Source organism: Malus sylvestris, chromosome 14 (genome assembly GCF_916048215.2).
Source record: "Malus sylvestris chromosome 14, drMalSylv7.2, whole genome shotgun sequence".
Classification (NCBI taxonomy): domain Eukaryota; kingdom Viridiplantae; phylum Streptophyta; class Magnoliopsida; order Rosales; family Rosaceae; genus Malus; species Malus sylvestris.
Window position 1 is genome coordinate 14438820 of NC_062273.1, and position 23211 is coordinate 14462030.

Sequence of the window (23211 nt, forward strand, 5' to 3'; positions counted from 1 at the left end):
TAAGGGGCTCCTCCTCTTTTACAAAGTATGGGCTTTAGTGTGAGGCCTAAATACAAGGCCCAAGGCCCAAATATACGAGGCCCTAAATATGGTATAAACAGTAGAAGCTCCGATGGCAAGACCCTTGGCCATCCATGGAACGCTGATCACTTGAAGTACTACTACAAATAGACTCACGATGTACAAGTGTTGAGCTATAGCCGTTCGGCATCCTATGTAATGAAGGCCATTTGGCAATGAATTCAATAAAGAGGTAATTTAGCCAACTCAGCCCTCACTCTTTTACATTCCTAGCAAGGGAACACTCAAGTGTTGAAACCTCAAAGCAGATATATCCAACACGAAACAAAATCTAAGTATGTGTCGACAAGACTATACAAAGAAAGGAACAACCAAACAATGGCTTATATCCAAACAATAGATATATTCATACATAGCCAAACATGCATTAATAATAGTGCAAACACTCATAAACACCTAAAATCCAAAACTCTCAAGCTTATAACATGAGCACATGTTATACACACATCAGACTACTACATCCAGAATACATGCAGATAGTAAAGACACTGCTATTCATTCTCATCTGAAGCCGAACCCCTGGCAGTATCACTCCGCGTCCTACCATCATCCTCTGCATCCCCAAGATCCTCTTCACCATGCTGAGTCTGTGCATCAGCACTACCTTCATTATCAGACTCATCTTCGCTGCTAGGATCAACAGCAAGGACAAATGTCTCGCCCTTTCGATGATGCTCATCTATATCTTCGTGGTATTTTCGAAGAATGCTCCCATCATCATAACGATCAAGGACGGCCATCCATTTCCTTTTTTCAAAGCGAGCTTCTTGAGCACAGTAGGGTTTAATAGCAAGATGAAAGGTCGAAGAACTTAAGTATTCTTGCACAGCAGCCTCCCTTTCAGTTGGAATGCTCTTCTCCAGTTCAGAAATCTCAACTAAGGCACCATCCAATTCTCCCCTAACCTTGGATACTTCCAAGGTAGCCACCTCCTGAATTTTTGATATGTTATGAAAGAGACGATGAGGAACAACTTCAATGAAGAAAGCATGCTGATCTGAACAATAGAAAATGGAGTTTCGAAGCTCACAACAAATCTGACGGGTTGACAGAAAAATAATAACCAGTCATTCATCATACTTGAATTTCTTGAGTTATACAGCTCCGAGGGATCTCAATTTTGGATATGTTGTAGTTCACAAGTTAAGGAACAACTTCGCTGAAGAAAGTATGTTGATCTAAGCAAGAGAAAATGGAGTTTTTGAAGCTCACAACAGGTCTGACGTGTTGACAGACAAATGATGAACAATCACTCGTCGTACCTGAATTTCTAGAGTTGTACTGATCTGATGGCTCTCAAATTTGGATATGTTGTAGTTAAGGAATTAAAGAACAACTTTCATGAAGACAACTTTGTGATTCGAGCTACAGCTGATGGTCTTATATTGAAAACCAATTCAGGTTGTTAGGGGAAATGAAAACCAATTCCACCAAAGAAACATCATTATGATGTTTCATCATTATGGTGTTTTCATCATTATGATGCTTTCATCATTGTGATGCTTCCATCATTGTGATGCTTCCATTATGATTGTAATGCACCAACGGTTACACCCTCTATCATAGCAGTATGTGTGTGTATCTCCCTATAGTCATCATGTGCAAGACTATCGTAGTCAGATGGCTTTCCATAAAACAGCTACCAACCGTTACACCTTCTGCAATTCCACTTATTCGGGCCTAGCAACCTTCATAAACAAAATATATGAAGAAAAAGTCCGGGGCTACCACTTAGAAAACAAAAGAATGAAGTTTTGGTACTTACGACATGGACTATTAGCAAGACACCTCATTCGTCAACTCCCTCGACTAGAGACTTGGGGGACTCCCACCATATGCTACTACGCCTTGGTACTCAAAAGTTCGTGACTACTCAGTGACTTGGATTTTTCAAGTCTCCAACCGAGAAGTTTTCCTCACTCGGGAAATTAAGGGAACACTACCTCAAACTACATGCTTCACTCACAAAGCTTCAACAATACAGGTTTCAACAAAAGCAAAAATTCAAAGAACTTTATGAAGAAGGCTTTGGTGTATTTAACACAATATGTTGAAATGAAGCAAAGCTTATTTATTAATATTTTCGATAAGCCACAAATATGTACATATACATGAGTCAAAATAAACAAACAAAAGGGAGCCTTCACAAAGGTTGCTTAGGGGAAGTCTCAGCAGTCGGTAGAGCCCCAGAAAGAGAAAGCACCGGAGGGTGGTTATCCGGAGCCTCAGTACTTGACAAAACCCCAGAATGAGGAGGCATTGGAGGTTCATCATTTGAAGCTTCATTACCAGGTACAACCCTAGAGGACGAAGGCAATAAATGCCTTTGGAACAAACCCACAAACCGCTGATGATCAAGTAAAACCTTACCATCAGATTCCTTCATCTGGTCAAGCTTCCTCTTCATGTTTGTAGCATAGTCATGGGCGAGCCGGTGTAACTGCTTATTCTCATGCTTGAGCCCTCTAATCTCCTGTTTGAGACTCATCACTTCAGCAGCCAATGATTCAACTTGGCGGGTTCTAGCAAATAGGCGTTGGGCCATATTAGACACAGAACCTGCACACTGAACACTAAGAGCCAGAGAGTCCTTAACAGCCAACTCATCAGACCGTTTGGAAAGTAGTCTGTTATCTTTGGGAGTGAGAAGGTTCCTGGCCACCACTGCAGCGGTCATATCATTCTTCATCACAGAATCCCCAACGGTAAGAGGACCAGTAGGGGATATGAAGGATGGGCGCCATATGTTGTCTGGAGAAGGCGTGGCTGTCTCTTCTCCAAGGTTCAAGTCAAAACGACGGTCGGAGGGTCCAGACATTTTCAAATGTGTTGAAGAAGGAAGAGGTCAGACAAATCAAGATCTTAGAAGTGCAAGAAATGAGCTTCTACTGGTAGAGATTCAAGTGTGCTGTGGAACTTAATGCCAGCCTCTATAAAAATCTGCACTCGACGGAGCTTCAGAAATCGAAGAGGCGTTTGCTTTCTCAAAAGCTGGGCTGCTCAGAGACCACGAGGGCCGATCTTAGAAATCGAAGAGGCGTTTGCTTTCTCAAAAGCTGGGCTGCTCAGAGACCACGAGGGCCGATCTCAGAAATCGAAGAAGCACCTGCTTTTTCAGCCTCGTCAGCACCTGTCACATGCACACTCAGCTTTGCGGAAATTACGGGCAATCTGTCGAAGATTTCTGGTGAAGTAGAAAGCACGTGAATCTTACTGTTCAATCACCGCTCTCCATATGCACCATCAACTCCTCGGGTACCACATATAACTTTGTCAAAGATCTCTGACAAAGTTTAGGCACGAGAATTTCGAAGTTCCAGCTACCCTACTATTACCCATAAGGGTAAAGGAACAGCACCACTGCTTGACAACTGGAAAGTCCCTATGTGTGTCGACCTCCGTGTTTTGCGGCAAGACAGGTTGGCAAGAACGTCCAACCTTTACTCACATTCGAGAAAAGACTCCCAACATAATTACTTTCTCAAAAACCGGAGTAGCACCGCTTTCCGAATCTCGAGAGTCAGATCCTCGACGGGATTGCTTGTTCGAAAACCGAAGAGGCACAACTCTCAGAACTTCGAGAGCCAGATTTCCTTAGATAAAGCTTGTCTGTAATCTTCACACGTAATATCAGCTTTCCAGATACCACATACCACTTTTTCAAAGTGCTCTGACAAAATTAAAACACGTGAAGCTGGCAGCTCCCACTACATTGCTGTGACCAAGAAGGGTAAAGGAATAGCATTACTACTTGTTATTGGGAAATCCCTATATACATTGACCTCCCTCCTCAACGGACAGGCAAACCTGCAAAAATGCTCAACCCTTTCTCGCATTCGAAAAGGCACCCTCAACATAACCTCTCGAAATACTCAGCTTTATTTCCCCCCGATAATACCTCAGCAAATAAGCCACACCAAGAACAAGAGTATCTCATATCATCAGGGTCGAAAGCAAGAGTATCCCATATCATGCTTTCTCCCTGTCTTTGTCTTTGTCCTTGTCCACACCTGCAGGACAAGGAGAAAGAGAGCAGTCAGTCGGAACCTGAAATCAAACCTCCAATTTGGAACTGACTGCCTGGAGCCTTTGCCTGGTTGCTTACTTAGCATTGCTCTCGAGTACTCATCCTCAACTGCTGTCAAGGTCACGAATTCCACCGGCAAATACCTCATGACAGTTGATCAGATATTGGCTCTTTACACTGAAGCTGCCAAGCGTGGATGAGTCACTATGAAGGAATGTTCTGAAGGACCATTTAAATGCAAAGGTTGCACACCACTTCTGCCATGCAAAAGATTGAAGCAGAAGGTTCAACGGTGGGCTGAAACAGATCACTACAGCACGACACCTTTCCATACCACATTCATTATTCCGTCAACAGCAATAGTATCCCATATCATCAAGGTCGAACGTACTCTAGATTTGATGGACTTGTTTTGACCCTCAAATTTTTTAGTCGTCCTTATACTCTGAAGGGCACCAGAAAACCCTCCAGCACAGTTCAAGAATAAGCCTGTGGAAAGTTACTTCTTCAAAAGCAAAAGTATCTCATATCATCTCTTATCCATTTGCTTCTCCTTATCCTGGCAGTTGAATGAGAGACAAGGAGAAGGAGAACAATCAACCGGAAGCCGAAGTCAAACCTCTGATCCTGGGTTGCTTACTTGGAAGTTTGACTGCTTACCTTGTCTGTCACCTCTTTCGGCAGATCTCCTAGCTCGGCGACTTGGGGGACTCCTACTATAGGGTTTGTATCGCACTTGACCAAGCCCGAAACTACAAGTAAGCTTCAAGTGAAATTGATACATTACCTTGTGCGTCAACATCAGCTAAATACACCATTCCCGGATGGAGGAAAGGTACTTCCAGAGAAGGGCAGATGAAGATCAGACCACACTTCGGTACTTAGAAGTTTCGTGATTACTCAAGGGATTGGATCTTGCAAGTCCCCAACCGAGGAGTTTCCCTCACTCGGGAACTTAGGGGAGCACTGTTTGTACCATACTTGACCAATCCTGAAACTACCGAGCACCGGCCAACGCTATACTGTCAAGGACCCAGAAGAGTTCCCCTCCGACCAGGAGGCCAATCACTACTCGACACGTGTCAAGATTAGAAGCCAATCAGAGCGCAGCACGTGTCGACATCAAGAACCAATCACAACATGACACATGTCAATGTGACAAAGCTACAAGTTTTTCTATAAATAGGGGTCATTCCCCCACAATATTGCCTAATGCCATTTGTGTTAAATCATTCACAAGAACTCACTAAATTGAGAGCTTGATCCTTTGTACTTGTGTAAGCCCTTCACTACTAATAAGAACTCCTCTACTCCGTGGACGTAGCCAATCTGGGTGAACCACGTACATCCTGTGTTTGCTTCTCTGTCTCTATTCATTTACGTACTTATCCTCACTAGTGACCGAAGCAACCAAGCGAAGGTCACAAAACCTGACACTTTCTGTTGTACCAAAGTCTTCGCTGATTTTGTGCATCAACATAACGATTATGTGAAACTTCCTTATATTCTAGCAACGGATTTATGCATGCCAATTAAGTGTCGACCCTTAATTAACAAATACAAATAAGTTATCAATCAAATAGTTAATCCAATTGCATTCACGATTCAAGAGTTCATAATTGGAATTTATCAAATTATATTGCACACATAATCATGGCTTTGAAATCACCCCTAGCCAAGAGGGGTTTAGCCACTCATATTTACAACAAAACAAAAGGAAATGAATTTAAACATTAGAAACAAAAGAAAGAAAATACCTAAATGCTCCAATGATCCAAGTTGGATTGCAAGCACGTCCAAGCACTTTCCTTCCCTTCCTTTGCTACGGCACAAGGTATTGGTGAGTGTTTGAAGGTTTGTTTGTATGGAGGAATGGATGTAAAGATGAATGGATGTGTTTGGGTGAAGGTTGTATTGAAATAGGGATGAATGATCAAGCAAAGTATGAACTAAATTTATGTTACACACACTTCCTTTTATAGAGGAACTACATGGCAATAGAGGGGAAGATGGAGTGGTGTAGCAATTGAGTGCAATGATGCATGATATCTGAAATGATAGAGGGAACAAGGAATGGTGTAGCAATTGAGTGCAATGATTTAATGTAATGATGCATGAAATCTGAAATGATGGAGGGAACAAGGAATGGTGTAGCAATTGAGTGCAATGATTCAATGTAATGATGCATGGAGGGAACAAGGAATGGTGTAGCAATTGAGTGCAATGATTCAATGTAATGATGCATGAAATCTGAAATGATGGAGGGAACAAGGAATGTTGTAGCAATTGAGTGCAATGATTCAATGTAATGATGCATGAATATGAAATGATGGAAAGGTGAATAGTGGAGTGGCACCCCTTTGTGGTTGAGCTCTTTGTCCTTTTTACATTAATTCTTCTTTCTCTTTAACACATTCCTAGCCTCTTTAGTCCTCAATTTCGTCCATCCACCTTGCTCCATGCATGTGTTATTCATTCCAAGCCCAAAACTGCTCCAAAATGCACCAAAATGCATTTTATTGCTTTATAAGGCCTATGGACCTACAAACACACGAAAATAGCTCAAAATACATAATTAACTAAGAAATAACAACATAAATGCATGAGAACAAGCTAACTCAGTCGCATAAATATGGTCCTATCACTTGACACCATATAATTTAAATGAATGGACTTGATAAAACAAGTCACACATTTCAAATGGGATAACTTGAGAAGGAATTTTTTTGTGTATATTCGTTTAAATAACTTGTGTTAGCTAGAGTTGTTGATGGTCCTAAGACTGTTGAGACATCATCAATAAGCTAATGGATCTTAAAGATTGTCAAAAGATCCAAGACAAGTTAGTGGGAGCTATATACATTCGAATCAAGAAATTCTAAACGTTAAGTAGTTTCGAATGAATGTTTAGTTACAACAAGGTCAGTGGGTGTGATGTCATACTTTTAAGCAACATATTATGAATAAAGTCTATTTGATAGACTTAATGAAATGAAAAACAGATGTTACTCAAAATGACAAATTGTGACACGGTCAATTTTAAAGTACAAACTTAAAAATAGACTAGACATAAATGAAGTTAATTGAGAATGGACTTAATGATACAGTAAGGCTGTCTCATGAATGTTATATAGGGAAATTGAATCTTAAACGTTGAAGATTAGAGAAAGTTTTTCTACATATGATACAAAAACTATTTTCATGACCCTTATAAAGAATATGTCACAAAATCACAGAAAGAACACATGTATGGACTTGTGAGATGATATCCAAAGGTGAATAACTATCGAGGTTGTCACTTTCAGATATTACTAAAAACTCAAGATCACAACCATAGCAACTGATAGAGTATTATTACTTTTGAGAGAGGAATATCAGAGTGAGACTCTAGAAGAATGCATTCACTTAGGTTATAAACCAAAGTGACAATAACCCATTTTAACAAATGGAACTTCATGGTGGATGAAGTACTAATCATATGAATGTATTGTTAGTATGGTACTACAATGGTCTCAAGGTTGGAGCAAAGTTTGTATAAAGTATACAAACGTAATATATGTCGATATATATTAAAGTTTTATAAACTACTTCAAAAGGTGTTTCGAATAGACGAGGTTCATTTTGAACCAATGATTGAATCCAAACCATAAGGTCGTTAGTAGGATACTGAAACGTAATTGGGCGATAGCTTAAGCCATGGAATCAAGGTCTCATCGAAGTATTTGAACACAAGGAAGAGACAACATTAAATGTTTTTTGAAACATTTAAAGAAGTAAATCCTTTACTAAGTTAAAAGGATTAATACATAACCTGGTTAACCTATGAGCTCAAGATCAGGCGATTAGCATCTATAAGATGCATAAGTGATTGACTTTAGTGCAAGTGGGAGATTGTTAAAGATATGCCCTGAAAGTCAATCTTTGGAAGAAACATTTCAGGACAATGTTTGTATGTATAGATAACTCTAATACAGCAAGGCAAAGTCACTCATTAGGATTATCTCAATAAACGATATACGTCCAAAATAGTGAATCCATGGACAATGGATCGATGGAAGAAGTAATCACATAACCATAATGTCCAAAAGGTTCCTGGTCATAGGATTGTCAGAGGGACATTAACAATACATGGACCAGTACATACTATGTTCCCTTCAAATGGGAAAGATGGAAAGTCTCAAGCCATTCGTGTAGTGACACTTAAGACAAGTACGTAGGTGCTCATTAAGGGAATGAGTTCACTGAACACAATCAAACGAAAGTACTTGCATGAAGGTCTACTCATATGTCAAGCAAATAACTCTATTGGTTGGAATAATGTAAGTTATCCTTTGACCTGAGACATCATAGTTGTCTTGGGGATACGTTGCTGATCATTTGATAAAGAGACATGACCACATCTCATCTTGGATATGTTCTATGCATTGTTGAGGTCAGTGATTTATTCTCAGAGGCATGTGAATAATCAACAAGGGATCTCTAATCCTCGTTAAGAGAGGAAGAATACTCTAACATATGATTCGGGGAATCTTCGGCTGAAGTATCGAGCGTAATGATATAAGGCATTCTTATACGACTCAATTGAATCATATAACTTGGTATAATCACATTAGGGGTTTGACATTAAGTACCCATACCCTAGTAATGTGATTGTGAGTATTGTATTAGACAATGATCGAATTACATTGTAATTCTAGCTAAATAGGTTCTCCGACCAAATGTGTAGCCATGATATGTGGTTAGATGTCACTCATGGCTTGTAGGTTCTTCTAGATGATTAACTAAGTAGTCATCAAAGAAGAAGGAGAATTAAAAGTAAGTTTTAATTCACTAAGTGATTGGATAAATACTAATCAATTTGATTGATACCAATCACCTCACTGCCTCGCTAATTAGAACCTAAAATGATTGTACACCGATACACTCTTGTGGTGAGACAACTAAAGGATGATGGAATTAATTAATTGGATTAATTAAGTGTTATGATTAATTAAAAAGTCTAAAGAAATCATAGAAGCGATGAAAGATTGTTTCGGGCTTAAAGAAAAGTTCGGGTTCATTCAGGCCCATCAGGTCCAAACCCATTGGGCTTTTTATTCAAGCATAGGATGACTTGAAATGATAAAAACTCAAGGGCCAAATCAACACTAAGGGGTCGGCCAAAGATGAGGAAAGCAGAGAGAAAAAGTGTCAATTTGTTGACTTACTTCTTTTACCTTTATAAAGGGAGTTTAATGAAAAGTTTCATTAGGGTTTTTGTGTGAACTTTTCAACAAGAGAAAAACAAGTCTCTCTCTCTACACACATACATAGCTGGCCACCAAAGGGGGAGGTATAATTAATCATCTCTTCCCTTTTTGGCTATTCCAACATCCATCTCACTACACTAGTGGGTGAGGATCTTTAGAGGTCTTCTACTTTGGAGACTAGGAGAATCAAAGGAGCTCCAAATCTATCAAGGTGGAGGAAACAAGGAGGGAGGCTAGACTCAAGGAGTTTCAAGAACAAAGGGCTTGGAGGTGGTCCATCCTTGGTCTAAAGTTTAGATCAAGAGGTATAAAACTCAACCTTCACTTTGTTCTTCAATATTTTATTTGATGAATCATATATGAACCTATGCTTCTTGAAGGGGATTTGCAGGACTATAGCTTTGATAATATGTGATAATATGCTTCTGTTGCTTATGTATATAAATTTAGGATTGTATATGCATGCTAGTCACTAGAAATCGCACTATAAATCTCATTATTTCCCTTCACATTAAACTGTTATGGCCTTTTAGGGCTAAATGCTCATTATATAAATAGATCTAAAACCTAAATCCTATGTAAAATAGGTCTCCTTACAAATCTGAAAAACCAAATAAAATATTACAACTAGGAAACACATTCTTATTCGAATTCAGATAATTTGGTTAGCAATAAAATTCACACGTTTCATGACCAAATTTGCACCAAATCAGGCATGCGAGTTGGTGTTGGGAAGATAAAAATGTCCCCTACAATTTGTAGAAGGAAATTTCCCCAAAAAAAACATCATCTTGATTAACTTATAGGCCAAATTAGCCGAAAATGTCAAATTGGCAGCACTGCATGATCAACCTTCTTTTATTCGCCACAGTCAAATAGTTAAATAATAAAACATAGAATTTTGACACAAGCATCTTGAAATACTCATGAACCACTCCAATTGGAATTACTCCAAAATTCCTCAATTTCATTGCTTTTTGTTCAAAGTAGACTAACATGCCCTACAATTAAAGTATAAAGTAAAGAATCAAAATTCTCCCAAAATATCAAATAAGATTTGGGTAAAAATATAGATTAATATTGACTCATCATTAGCCAAGTCAAGAAAGTTCCTCCAACTGTGTCTTAATCAGTAATTAATATTCAACACTACTAAGCACCCCCATGTGTCACCTCAAACATACTTTGCTAACTTAAGCATCAGAGGTTCTTAGAACGGTACTACACCGGTGTCCTTCGACACATTACCTTCCTTGCAGGTTGTTTTGCCTGTTTACCTTTGACTAGAGTGCCTTCATGAAGGTTATCTCACCACACTTTTGTATTGACTCAAGATTCAACCAATTTTGTGCATCACCATTTAGTGACGTATGTAGGAATCAAACCCACAACTACATGTGTTTGGGCCCAAAATATTTTTTATGTTTTTAATATGTAGAGACAAATTAGGCGAGATTAGCTCTTCATCAACAGTCGTGTGCGAGGCACCAACCCTTTCCCGAAGGAAAAAGGACCGTTGCACCCAGAAAACCCCCGCCCGTCCCCTCTCTACTAGATTTTATTAAGAAGAAAAAAGGAAAAGTAATACAAGCGGAGGAACTAGGTCGATACCCGCTAAAAAAAACTTTTGAAGACAAACCCTAACAAGAAGTAGAAAACTGCTTAAGACACGAAAACCCAATTACAAAAAAAACAAGGTAAAACCCATCCTAACAAAATCGATAATTGAGGCGAAGAGAAACATTATGATGATACGCAGCAATAGCACAAGGAGGACAAGAGTCCCACCAATAAACCCCAGGATGGTCCACTCCATAATTTGCCAAACAGTCAGCCACTTGATTCCCTTCGCGAAAAATATGTATAACTCTTATGCACATAGAAGAGAGCAACGCTCTACAATTCAACCAACGAACCCTCAAACACCAGGGAACATGATTATGAGAAGCAAAAGTGAAAAGAACAGCCAAGGATGAATCACATTCAATCCAAAGGAAACGCCAACCTTTCTCCCAAGCTAAGTTTACCGTATAGAATTGTTAATCTGAAGTGGGAAGTCTTGATTCTCGGCGCAACATTAGTTCCATAAGCCAATGGTGTTCCATCCCAAGATAATGTCAGTCCAACCGAGTCCTTATAATTGAAGGACCATGAAGGGATCACATTTGAATATGGCTTAGTCGAGTCGTAGATGTATTAAAACTGCTAAGGGTTGACGATTGTTTTGATAAGATTAGAATTGTTCAAAGGATCAAAATTCATGCTTAATCAAATAAGAATGAATTGAGCTTAGAAAGAGACTAGATTCAGAGTCCTGGTTCAAGTGGAGAGGCTGAGATTGGATGAGGATTAAGTTTTGGTAAAGAAAGATAATTTGGAATATTCAGATAAATGCCGAGGAAGCTCAGTCATATCAAGACTTTTCCTCGGCAATGAGAAAAAGAATTTCAACTCAAAACACAAATCAATGCTCTACGTAAAACCTGCTCACACCTTGAGAAAACACTAGTTGCTCACTAACCCCTTCCAGATTGACATATATTCAATTGGGTTAAACATCACTATGTCAACAACCAATGATACCTTCAGTTTGGTCATAGAACATGCCTGGCCTAGGATATCTTCTGTTTAGTTAAACGACATTTTCCTATCCTTGTTGGTTATCTATCCAAGCCTTAGCCGATGAAGAGTTTCTGATTCTCTCTTCGAAAAAGATCACCCTATCAACTTCCCAGCAAACTTAGGTGTTCTACGATTGGTTACTCCCAAATATATTCCAGAGTTCGGCATTCATCAGGCAAAACAACTTTCACCGTAAAGATTTCCTTTGAATATCTTTGTCCCTACAGTCTAATACTGACTCGGTGCACTTATATTTTCACAAATGTAGTTGAAGTCGCAAAACCCGATGCAAAGGATCCTGAACTTCACAGTGAGATTAGCAACCTTATCTTTAGGCTCTAAGAACCCTAGGATGAGAGTGTTCCTTCCTCGACCGTAGTCACTCGATCCAGAAGTCAACATGTGATTTGGTACCACCGCTACATTTATCTTACTCGTCTAATTCACCTCGATGGCGAGTCGGCACGCCTGTACCAACCACATGACGTAGTTAGCTCTTAGTTATTCAGTATGGGTGCCACGTAGGTTGATACTTTTTAGAGTCAACAACATGTTAAAACCAGCTAATAAAATTATGATTTACAAGTTGTCCTCATCGCATGTATACCAATTAATTTAAGAACTATAAACACTGAAATGATATCACATGAGGTTCCTCATATAGATAAATCACCATCTAAAGACAATGTATGTCGATCGCAAGGATGAGCAGGCAAATTAGCTTCTCTTTAAAAACAAATTTTTAAACAAAAAGATTTGGAGACCAATTGGTGCATTCGTCCTCCTTCGATGTCCAAATTCATTTTGTAGAAAACTAAAGAAGTATTTGAAAAACATCATAGCTAGTGATTCAACCCGCAAGTGATGAGATGAGTTAGATGAGAGAGTGACATTGTCGATGAAAACTAAAATTCAATTGCATATTTGCAACTTTGGACTCACATGTGAAGCTCAAAGTTGACATTGAAAAAGAAGACAGAAACTAGACAGTCTTGATGAGTCGACGAGAAAGCGAAACCTTCGTACAATGAATTTAAGTATGCAACCTTACTAAAAAAAGTATTGGTTTGCTTTCAGCAACCTCATAATAATATCATAACTTGTTTCTTAATTATCATGTTTTTCAATCGACTACAATTTTATGCAAAATGTTTGAATGATGATACGTGAAAATGCGAAATAGTAAACAAAAGAAGTAAACATGGCAACTTCGCAAGCACAAACACACAAAAATTATTATCGAGGTTCGCCTAAATTGTTGTATTATTAATTAGGATTTAACACGACCATTTTATTAATCGATATAATTTGTATATTTACATGTATATATATATATATATAAATATGCGATTGCTTTGTCTGAGTGTTCACAATTAATTATGCAATCTGTCCCTTCAGAGACAAGAGATTTTTCAGTTTGACCGGTATACGGAATGGTACATCATGTATCACTATACAAATTGTGGGATATATGTGCTAAAAAGTTAATAACTTAAAAAATAAAATTTCCTACAACTCCTATTAAAACACGTGGTGTACCACTTGTGTTTCCGTCACAACTAAAAATTTCTCTTCGAGGACATCCGATAAAATAATTAATTAAGCAATCCATGGTTCTTTGTAATTATTCCAAGTAAATAAGAAATATCTAACGATTTCAGCGAACACCACGATCTTGCTGCAGTGTTCTTACCAATAAAGTACACAGTGAACACTATTCACAAGTGACGCTATTGATTATGCCATTGAACGGTGCTGGAATGCTAACAAGATTTTGATAATACAAATTGATCTTAACCATTTGGTAAAATAATCCCCTGCGATGGGAGTCTTAATTTTTATATAAAATAAAGCTTTAGTCAGCCCCTCTCCTATCAGCATATTGTGATGGAATCCAAAAAATAATTGTCTCGATCTGACTTTTTTTCTTGTTGGACGAGTATCTGTCTCTGTTATGAAATAATATGATTTGAATGTAGAAGAGGAGTGTGTTGGTGTCAAAATTGGGGCGGAGTTTAGATTTAGTTCAACACCTATTTGTTTCAAGTGTTGCTTTTAGTCTCGGCGCCATGGGATGGCTCGAGAGAAAAACAATAGGCGTGGCACTGTTGGATGTTGCTAACAAACAATGTTGGTTCTCGAGTGTGTAAAAGTTGCGTGTAAATCTGACTTCTTAACCAAAATGAATGTGCACTGAGTGGGATGCTGGTTCTGTTAAGTTCTTTTCTATGCTTGAGCAAACGATGGCTTAAAATTCAGTGTAACTTCATGTATGTTTGCCTAAAAAGTAAGTGAAAAAGAAATAGAAACTAAAACGAGAAACATAATGTAGTCAAGATTACAAGCATTTACAAAAGTAAAATCTAGGCCGATGGGTCCAGCTATATGACTTGAAATGTAATTTAACTGAAAATGTAAAGAAAACAGTAAAACTCTAGTAAGATTCAGGTCATAAAGGGAAATATAATGCAAGAAAAGTCCACCAAGATCACTGGTGTCAGATTGAACTTAGTACAAAACATGCACCTTAGATAAGATATCAAGGTGGGTTGATTGAAGAATCACTTCAGGTTTTGTTTAATCGTAAATATTGAATTTAATGAACATCTTGAGCTCTTAAAGGCTGCTGGCTCTCTTTATAGGCAGGGGAGAAGAAGCAACCTCGATTATATTTGTGGAGCCAAAAATATTCACAAGGCGACACGTGGATTTTTGGACAAAAATGACAAAAATACCCTTGCAGTACAACGAGGTTCCTACGCGCAAGCAGCGGGCAACCCTCTTTCAACCAAGACAGAAGTGCCCAAAATAGGTAACAATTCAAAGTCCATCTCATCAAATCCTTTCTACAAGGTAATTCCCAAACACATTCCTTTTAAAATTATGTTAATTGGCTAATTAATGGGTTTATTGCCTAATTAACCCATTAATTGTCAATTAAACCATCCATTATATCCAAATAACCACAAAATACATCCAATTCAACCCTAAAAACACTACATGGCCGGCCATCCCCTTAGCTTTCTACCTTCCCTATCTTTTCCCACTTTATTACCCAAATAAAGCTAATCATTCAATTTGATAACCCCCCATTTATTTCTATCATATTTTATTAGCCAATAAAGTGGCTAATTAAACCACAAATTCACCAAAAAATGGACAAAGTGGCCGGCCACTTCCTTTGAAAAGTGGACCAACCTAATCCTATAAATAGGGACCCATTTTCACCAAACACTCATTCCAAACCTCTTGCAAAAAATCCAAAATACTCTAAACATTATTTCTCTCTAAAATTCCAACTTTGGCATCAGAGGTTCTTCGGCCAAAGCCCCCCCCATTCATCGTGGGCGTGTGAGGCTTTTGGCCTTAACCTAAGGTGCTAGTTGTTTTGTAGGTGCAAAATCGTCCAAGATCGAGGAGGAGAAAATTTGCATCCACAAATTGGTGCTTTCATTGAGAGTTGAAATCCATACTCGTAGAAGACTCTCGCACAAAAAAGTTTTTTCTTTATTTTCTAGTCCATTTGAATATTTTTCATACGTTCTTGTTATTAGAATTTTTTACTTGCAAAGTTTCTTTGATAAAACGTATAAGAAAAATATAATGGCTAGAAATTTAGAAAATTCCACAAGTGAAAATTCTAATATTCAAGAAATGGGATTGCGGAGATCCGTGAGGCTAAATGCGACAATAAGTGGAGCGGCACCACCACCACGAGTTTCCACCACGGGAACCACCGCAGTGGCTACCTCGGTAGTCACCCGTGGCGAGGTCCATGGTGCTTTCACCACGACCCGAGCCGTGCCATCCAAGGCTCACGGCACCAAGGCCACGACCCAAGCCATGTCACTCCAAGCCCAACGTGAATTTAACACGTTGCCAAGCCAAGCCCAAACCTCGCACCCATGTGCATCATACTCCGAGCAGCCTGCTCCAATCGAGCAGCCCACTCTCGTGGCCCAACCTGCTCCCACCAAGCAGCCTGCTCTCGTGGCCCAGCCTGCTCTCGACGAGCAGCCTACTCCCGTGGTCCAGCCTGTTCCAGCCGAGCAGCCCACTCCCGTGGCCCAGCCTGCTCCTGCTGAGCAGCCTACTCTCGCAGCCCAGCTTGCTCTCGAGGCCCAGCCTGCTCATGCGGCCCAGTCTGCTCCCATGGCTTTCCAAGCAGCCTAAGTCGGCCCAAGACTATCTCAACCATCCAGACCTACCATCGAGCCGGGGGCATTCTCACCATATTTTTTCACGAATTTAACATTTCCCAACTCAAATCTCGTGCCCGGAGTCTACCACTCTTCCATTGCCCAAGAAGGCACATTCCTTCCAAGCTCTTCCAACCCAAATGGAGAACAACACTTGTCTCGACAAGTCATAAAGTTGACAAGCGTCCTCGCACAGCAGACGACCTTGGTGAATCGACTCTTGCAACGCACCGAGATGCAACGTGCCCCAGACGAGGTGTCCCGAAGTAGGACAAGGGCAGACAAATAACCTCTCCAGCAGCGTCTTGGTAAGCAGCCACTCGACCAGCCACGAACCGAGCGTTCAGGCAGTATGCACTCCCGATTGGGCCCCCGAGATAGCGTATACTCCCGTCTTAGAGCGTGGAGGAGCGTGCACTCTCGACTAGACCCACAGACAAGCATACATTCATGGTTAGGGTCACACTCTGATAGTCAACATGAGCAGCCTTCCAGGCGAAGTGTTCGTTTGCGGTTAAGCCCTCAAGGAGCATCATCCACCTCACATTGGAGTAGGCAGCCCGACGGATGGAGAGAAACACTCAATACGGCTTAAGTGCAACCAGTAGCCTGCGAAGAACTCGCTCGCCTGCTAGGAACGCGCTACATGCACTGCATCCGGGGCATAGACAAGCCAAACACATGGAAGAGCAGCCTAGACCAGCAAGTCACGGTTGGGGGCAGCCGAGAGCTCCGCTACCTCAACAAAAACAAATTCAGGAAGAAGTAGAGAGACTCTTGACCAAGCAATTGCGCAATTTCCAACGCAATGAGGTCATTAACGAGGCACTACGACGGAACATGACCAACATAAGCAGGTCACCCTTCACGGACAAGATCGAGCAGGCAAAGCCTCCACGCGAGTTTAGCATGCCACATTTCACATCTTTCAAAGGGGATGAAGACCCGGAGAGACACTTAAAGCACTACCGAAGCACAATGATCCTCTATCGAAACAACGACGGTCTCATGTGCAAGATATTTGCCACCACTCTACAAGGCAAGGCGCAAGATTGGTTGTACACCCTACCGCCACAATCTATCCGGAATTTTGACGAACTTTCTTTGGTTTTCACCAAAGAATATTCATCCTATCGCTCGATCAAAAAGAAGTCCGACCATTTGTTCGACGTCAAGAAAAACCCAAATGAGTCGTTTCGAGACTATGTGAGGAGGTTCAAAACAGAAAAGGCAAAAATAGTCGGATGTAACGACTCGATAGCTAGAGCAGCCTTCCAAAAAGGACTTCCAGCGGACCACCCACTATTCGGAAAACTGATAATGAAAGAATATCTAACTCTGGCAGACTCTTTCGCTCTGGCAAAGAAGCATGCACTTTGGGACGAAGTTCGACGATCTTGAATATGAAGTTCCCCACTACTCTAAAGGAGATTCAAAATCTGACTGGACGAGTAGTCACATCTGAAGCAGAAATAAGCTCTACCATCATACGAGAAGAGCTGGGGGGCCGACTACCTATATTCCACAATTTAAAAGCTCTCCTCGATGCTATTAGTTGTATTCCATAGTTTAAAAGCTCTTATTGATGTATCAGAAATTCAAAAGCTAACTTTGGCAATAGTTGTTATAACCTAAAAGCTCAAGTTTTACCTTCAAACGCACGCAGTCATCATCATGATGCACCATTCTGCTGAATCCAGACGTGCGACGATAAATGAGTAGACCTTAGTGGATGCAAAGCTTTCTGACGAACACAACAACTCAGCTTAAAAGACACGCCAAGGGCAGAAGAACATTGGAAGGAACACTTAGAAGCAAGTTTTTGTCCTCGTCGTCCCAGAAGATTCTACATAAGAGCAATATGTACCGGCAGTTGAGCACTACCTTCTGCCGTGCGTCACACGGCCCTAGCCGACCCTTACTCCATTATTCAGCTCTAGAGAGGCCCAATATCGAAAATTAAGCATCTCCTGCTACATGTAACATGGCCCTAGCTCCACGGCTCCCTGCCGAGCCTTCACGCCTAGCCTTGACAACGCAACAGAGCAGCCTGATGACGCCCCGAAGGCAGTCGAGCACACTTTAGCCGCACCTACTCCTTCAATGGAGATTTCTGGCATTTGCATGTCAACGGCGCATCCAACTACAAAGGCTCGTGAGCAGCCGTGGTTCTTATCACCCCAAATGGTTCAATGCTCAAACAGGCGATCACTCTAAGTTTCAAAGCATCTAACAACGAAGCAGAATACGAAGCTCCACTAGCAGGCCTTCGAATGAAAAAAGACTTGGCGGTGAAAAAGCTTTCAATTCATTCTGATTCCCAACTAATCACCAGCCAGACTACTAGGGGCAAAGGCATGATGATCGTGGCAACTGACTACTTCACCAAATAGGTAGAAGTAGAGCCCATGACGACCACGATTCAGACGGACATAGAGCGCTTGATATGGAGGAACATCATTTACTGATTTGGCATCCCTTAATCCATCGTCACCAACGACGGCCCGCAATTCATGGGCAAAGATTTGGTGAAGTTCTTCTAAAAATATGGCATAAAGCAGCATATGTCCACGCCGAGATATCCTCAAGGCAATAAGCGGGCCGAAACATCCAAAAAGATGATCCTCAACTGCCTCAAGAAATCCTTCACCAACAAGAAGGGAAAATGGCCAGACAAACTCCCCGGATGTCTATGGGCATATCGCACCACCAAAAGACGAGCAACCGGTGAGACTCATTTCAATGTCATCAAGCCAAGTATCACCGCTCTACTACCAAGCACTGAGCAGAACAGTGAGAAGATAGCCACAAGATCTGGCAGAGGAGAAACGCGAGCATACAAATACCCGCATTGCAACCTACCAGCAGCAGCTCTTCTCCAGCTACAACAAAAGAGCTAAGATTCGGCAGTTCTAGCCCGGAGATCTAGTCCTAAGAAAAGCCTTCATCACTGCCCGCGGAGAGGACTCCAAAAAGATGGATCCCATCTGGGAAGGCCGGTACAAGATCAATAGAGTAGGCGGCAAGAGTAATTACACCTTCGCCACCATGAAACGACAAAAAGTTCGAAAAGCAGTGGAACGCCTACAATCTGAGGAAGTACCATGTGTGACCTCCCGCTACATCAAAGCCTGAAGACTCAAACAGCTCGACGGGCACCACCTCACAAGCTGAGGACTATCCAGTTGTTATGCAGTTCCTACCTTACAGTTAAGTTCTCGTTCGTTTCACTCATTTTTCAATGAGAAATTCAGAAGTAATCACAACTTGGCTCGGCTGCATGCTTACAACAACTGATCATTCCTGCACTTCAAAAGAAGACTGCGCCCTTCTTAGGGACTCATCGCAGGAATTGCGCCCCCCGAGGGACCAACCATGCTCTCCAGTGCGAGAGGGTAAACCAATTCCCCAACACCCATATGGGTCAGCTCTCTAAGACAGGAGGATAAACTTTACATTCCGAATATCCAGACGTGGATGAGCCTGGCTGCCCTAGTATAACTAGATGCACGATGGCTTGCGCCGGGATTCCTAGAAGTAGCCACAATGGTCTTTTTCAAGGCTTAGCTAACTGAAGGATTTTGGGTCTCTTGGCCTAATCCGTGGGGAACCGGGCCCTAGAGACGGAGGGGGCACATTACGCAGTACACCCTATAGACGGCTGCCCTAGAACCCTAAAGCTGCTACCGAGTGCACTAAGGTATCCTACGGATTCCGGAAGACTGCCTACGGCTTGCCCTTCGAGCAGTAAAGCCGCGCTAGACTTATACAACTGCACATTTTTATGAAAAGGTTAAACAAGCTAGCGCGCATATATGAAGTTTTATCCACTGCCGACATGCTACGTAGTCGATAAGCTTCACCTCTGCCAAGCGCGAAACAACCTACACCAAGTCCTAAAGTGTTATGATACTTGCTACACAACCTACAGAATTGAAGAAAGTCAAGGTTAACAGCCTGGTGGTTACGCAGACTTGTCTACTTCTGTAAGTAAGGCATCCGGCTGCCAACCCTATGGCTAACAACTTTGTAAAGTTCTACACCAACACCTACGGCTGTATAGGCTACGCGAGCTTGTCTGCTTATAAAAAGTAGCATGCCTGCCACTGGTCTATCAAGTCTAAAGGTTAGGGCATGAGCAAAATAAGCGAAGATGAAGAAAAACGAAGGAAAACATATTTATAAACAAATAGCAAAGGCCGAAGGAGTTCAAGCAAAACAAGAGCTACAAGGAAAAACAAAGAAAATCCTAAAGGCTACCTAGAATACTACCCTACAGCAGCTTGGACATCCCACGACTACTTAGTCGCCACACCTTCAACAGCCGTAACGCTCTTAGCAGCGGCATCATCCGGCGCTTCACCCCCGGCTGCCCCAGCTTGGGCACTAACTTTTCCAACTACTTCACCAATAGAAGCCTTAAAAGTAAAAGCAAACAAGTCTTCCGGAGAAATAGAGAAGCTCATCTACTCCCTTCTCAGCATAAGCAGCATTCAACTTTTCATCCTTTGCATAAGCAGCAAAACGAAGCTCAGAAACTACAAACTCAAGATCTTAAATCTGAGGTATTGTAACATTCAATCTCCTTCTCTGTACTTTCATACTTAACTTGGATCGCATCAAGCCTAGTCTTCAAGTCAACAATCTCGTGGCGAGCGGTCTCAAGCTGCAGAGAAGCAGGGGCATAAATATTAGACCACTTCAAAGCAACAAGCTTAGAATCCAACCTCTTAATCTCCTCGACTGAGGAATAAGCTTCAGCTGCCATAATCTTCGCCACCTCTTTGACGACCTTGCTATATATGCATCATAGCAAGCAAAGCAGTTCTATATTAGGTCGTATGTTTCGTAAAGGAACTTGGGCAAACAACCTTTTTACCGCTATCAACAAACTTGGCACAAACGTTCATGACTTCAAGCAGATCTAGTTTCAAAAGCACATAGATCGCAACAGCATCCCCAGAAGCAGGCTTAGTGGATTTCTCATAGCTGCCCACGCTAGCAATATCTTCTTTCCTAGCAGGCGAAACAATCTCAGCAGCAAATAGAGTAGGCTTTGGCACCACTTTAGCAGCAGAGTCCACTTTACCACTCTTCATAATAGCAAGTTTCTACAAAGGTGAACCAGACATGGCTCCCAACGAACGTCCTGGTACAGACTTCGGCACTGGGGGCATGATAAAACCTTTATGCTGAGTAATTTTATCAACAATTGTACTAGCCATTCTCAACATGGAAGACGCCACATGCTCAGATCTAGCAACCTTATTTTTCTTCCCATTGGAAGAAGTCATGTTAATCACATACCTCTCGGTAGCAGGCGGACCCTCATGAGCAGCAGAAGAAGTCTTCAATTTTTTCTTAACTGGCATCTCATGAACAAGCGGGGAAGATCTCTTCTTTCCATCTTCATTCATAGTAAGCTTCATGACAGCGATCAGACGAGCCAATGCATCCGCCTTGATCCTCTTTACCTCCTCTTTCGAAAACAGCCCACATTTCTCTCAGCAAAAAGGACTAAGCAGCCAACGACATTCATGGTACTCAGCAGGGGAGCTCAACCCAGCATTCCAGCAGGCAGGAGGCCTGCATGCCCAACATTTCAGTAGCCCATGAGACCCACAATCTCCTCATTTCTCTCAATCGCCAGCCTGGCCCGAGTCAGGTCCAAAATCCCAAATGACATGAGCTATGCGGCTCGCCTAGCACTGCGCCCCAGCGCCACAATCCGTGACCCTATCCGCACAAACTGCCCTTAGCTCAAGCCAAGCCAAGTTGTCCAAGCAGTGGTCCCTGCCACGACATCTCCTCGGCCTATGCCGAGCCAACTCCTGGCCCTTGCCAGCCTACATGCCGCACCACCCCGACGATTGCCTCACAATAGCACTATCCGAGAAGAAGGCAAGAAAAATTAAATTTTTCTTACATCGGTGCGGCACGGAGAAGACGAAGAAATCAACGAAAGACGGTCCTTTGCACGGGCAAGATGTAGAAGATTGCTAAAGGAGGGGAAACAAATATCCTCTAACTTTCTCTCTCTTGTGGGGTAGACTAAATTGCTCTCCAAAGTTGATTTAATAACCCACTTAAGGTAGACTTAAATAGGCTTTGAGAGAAGTTTATTTTCCCTTCCTAGAAGGATCTAATTTCCAATTAAAGAGAGAATCTACATCAAAATAGGAAGCAGTCCTAAGTTTCCTAAAGCAAGAAGATCTCTACACCTGCTGCCCTTTTCTGCGAGCAGTTCAACAGGTGTGGGGGCATTTGTGGAGCCAAAAATATTCACAAGGCGACACGTGGATTTTTGGACAAAAAGGACAAAAATACCCTTGCAGTACAACGGGGTTCCTACGCGCAAGCAGCGGGCAACCCTCTTTCAACCAAGACAGAAGTGCCCAAAATAGGTAACAATTCAAAGTCCATCTCATCAAATCCTTTCTACAAGGTAATTCCCAAACACATTCCTTTTAAAATTATGTTAATAGGCTAATTGATGGGTTTATTGCCTAATTAACCCATTAATTGTCAATTAAACCATCCATTATATCCAAATAACCACAAAATACATCCAATTCAACCCTAAAAACACTACATGGCCGGCCATCCCCTTAGCTTTCTACCTTCCCTATCTTTTCCCACTTTATTACCCAAATAAAGCTAATCATTCAATTTGATAACCCCCCATTTATTTCTATCATATTTTATTAGCCAATAAAGTGGCTAATTAAACCACAAATTCACCAAAAAATGGACAAAGTGGCCGGCCACTTCCTTTGAAAAGTGGACCAACCTAGTCCTATAAATAGGGACCCATTTTCACCAAACACTCATTCCAAACCTCTTGCAAAAAAATCCCAAATACTCTAAACACTATTTTTCTCTAAAATTCTAACTTTGGCATCGAAGGTTCTTCGGCCAAAGCCCCCCCCCCCATTCATCGTGGGGCGCGTGAGGCTTTTGGCCTTAACCTAAGGTGCTAGTTGTTTTGTAGGTGCAAAATCGTCCAAGATCGAGAGGAGAAAATTTGCATCCA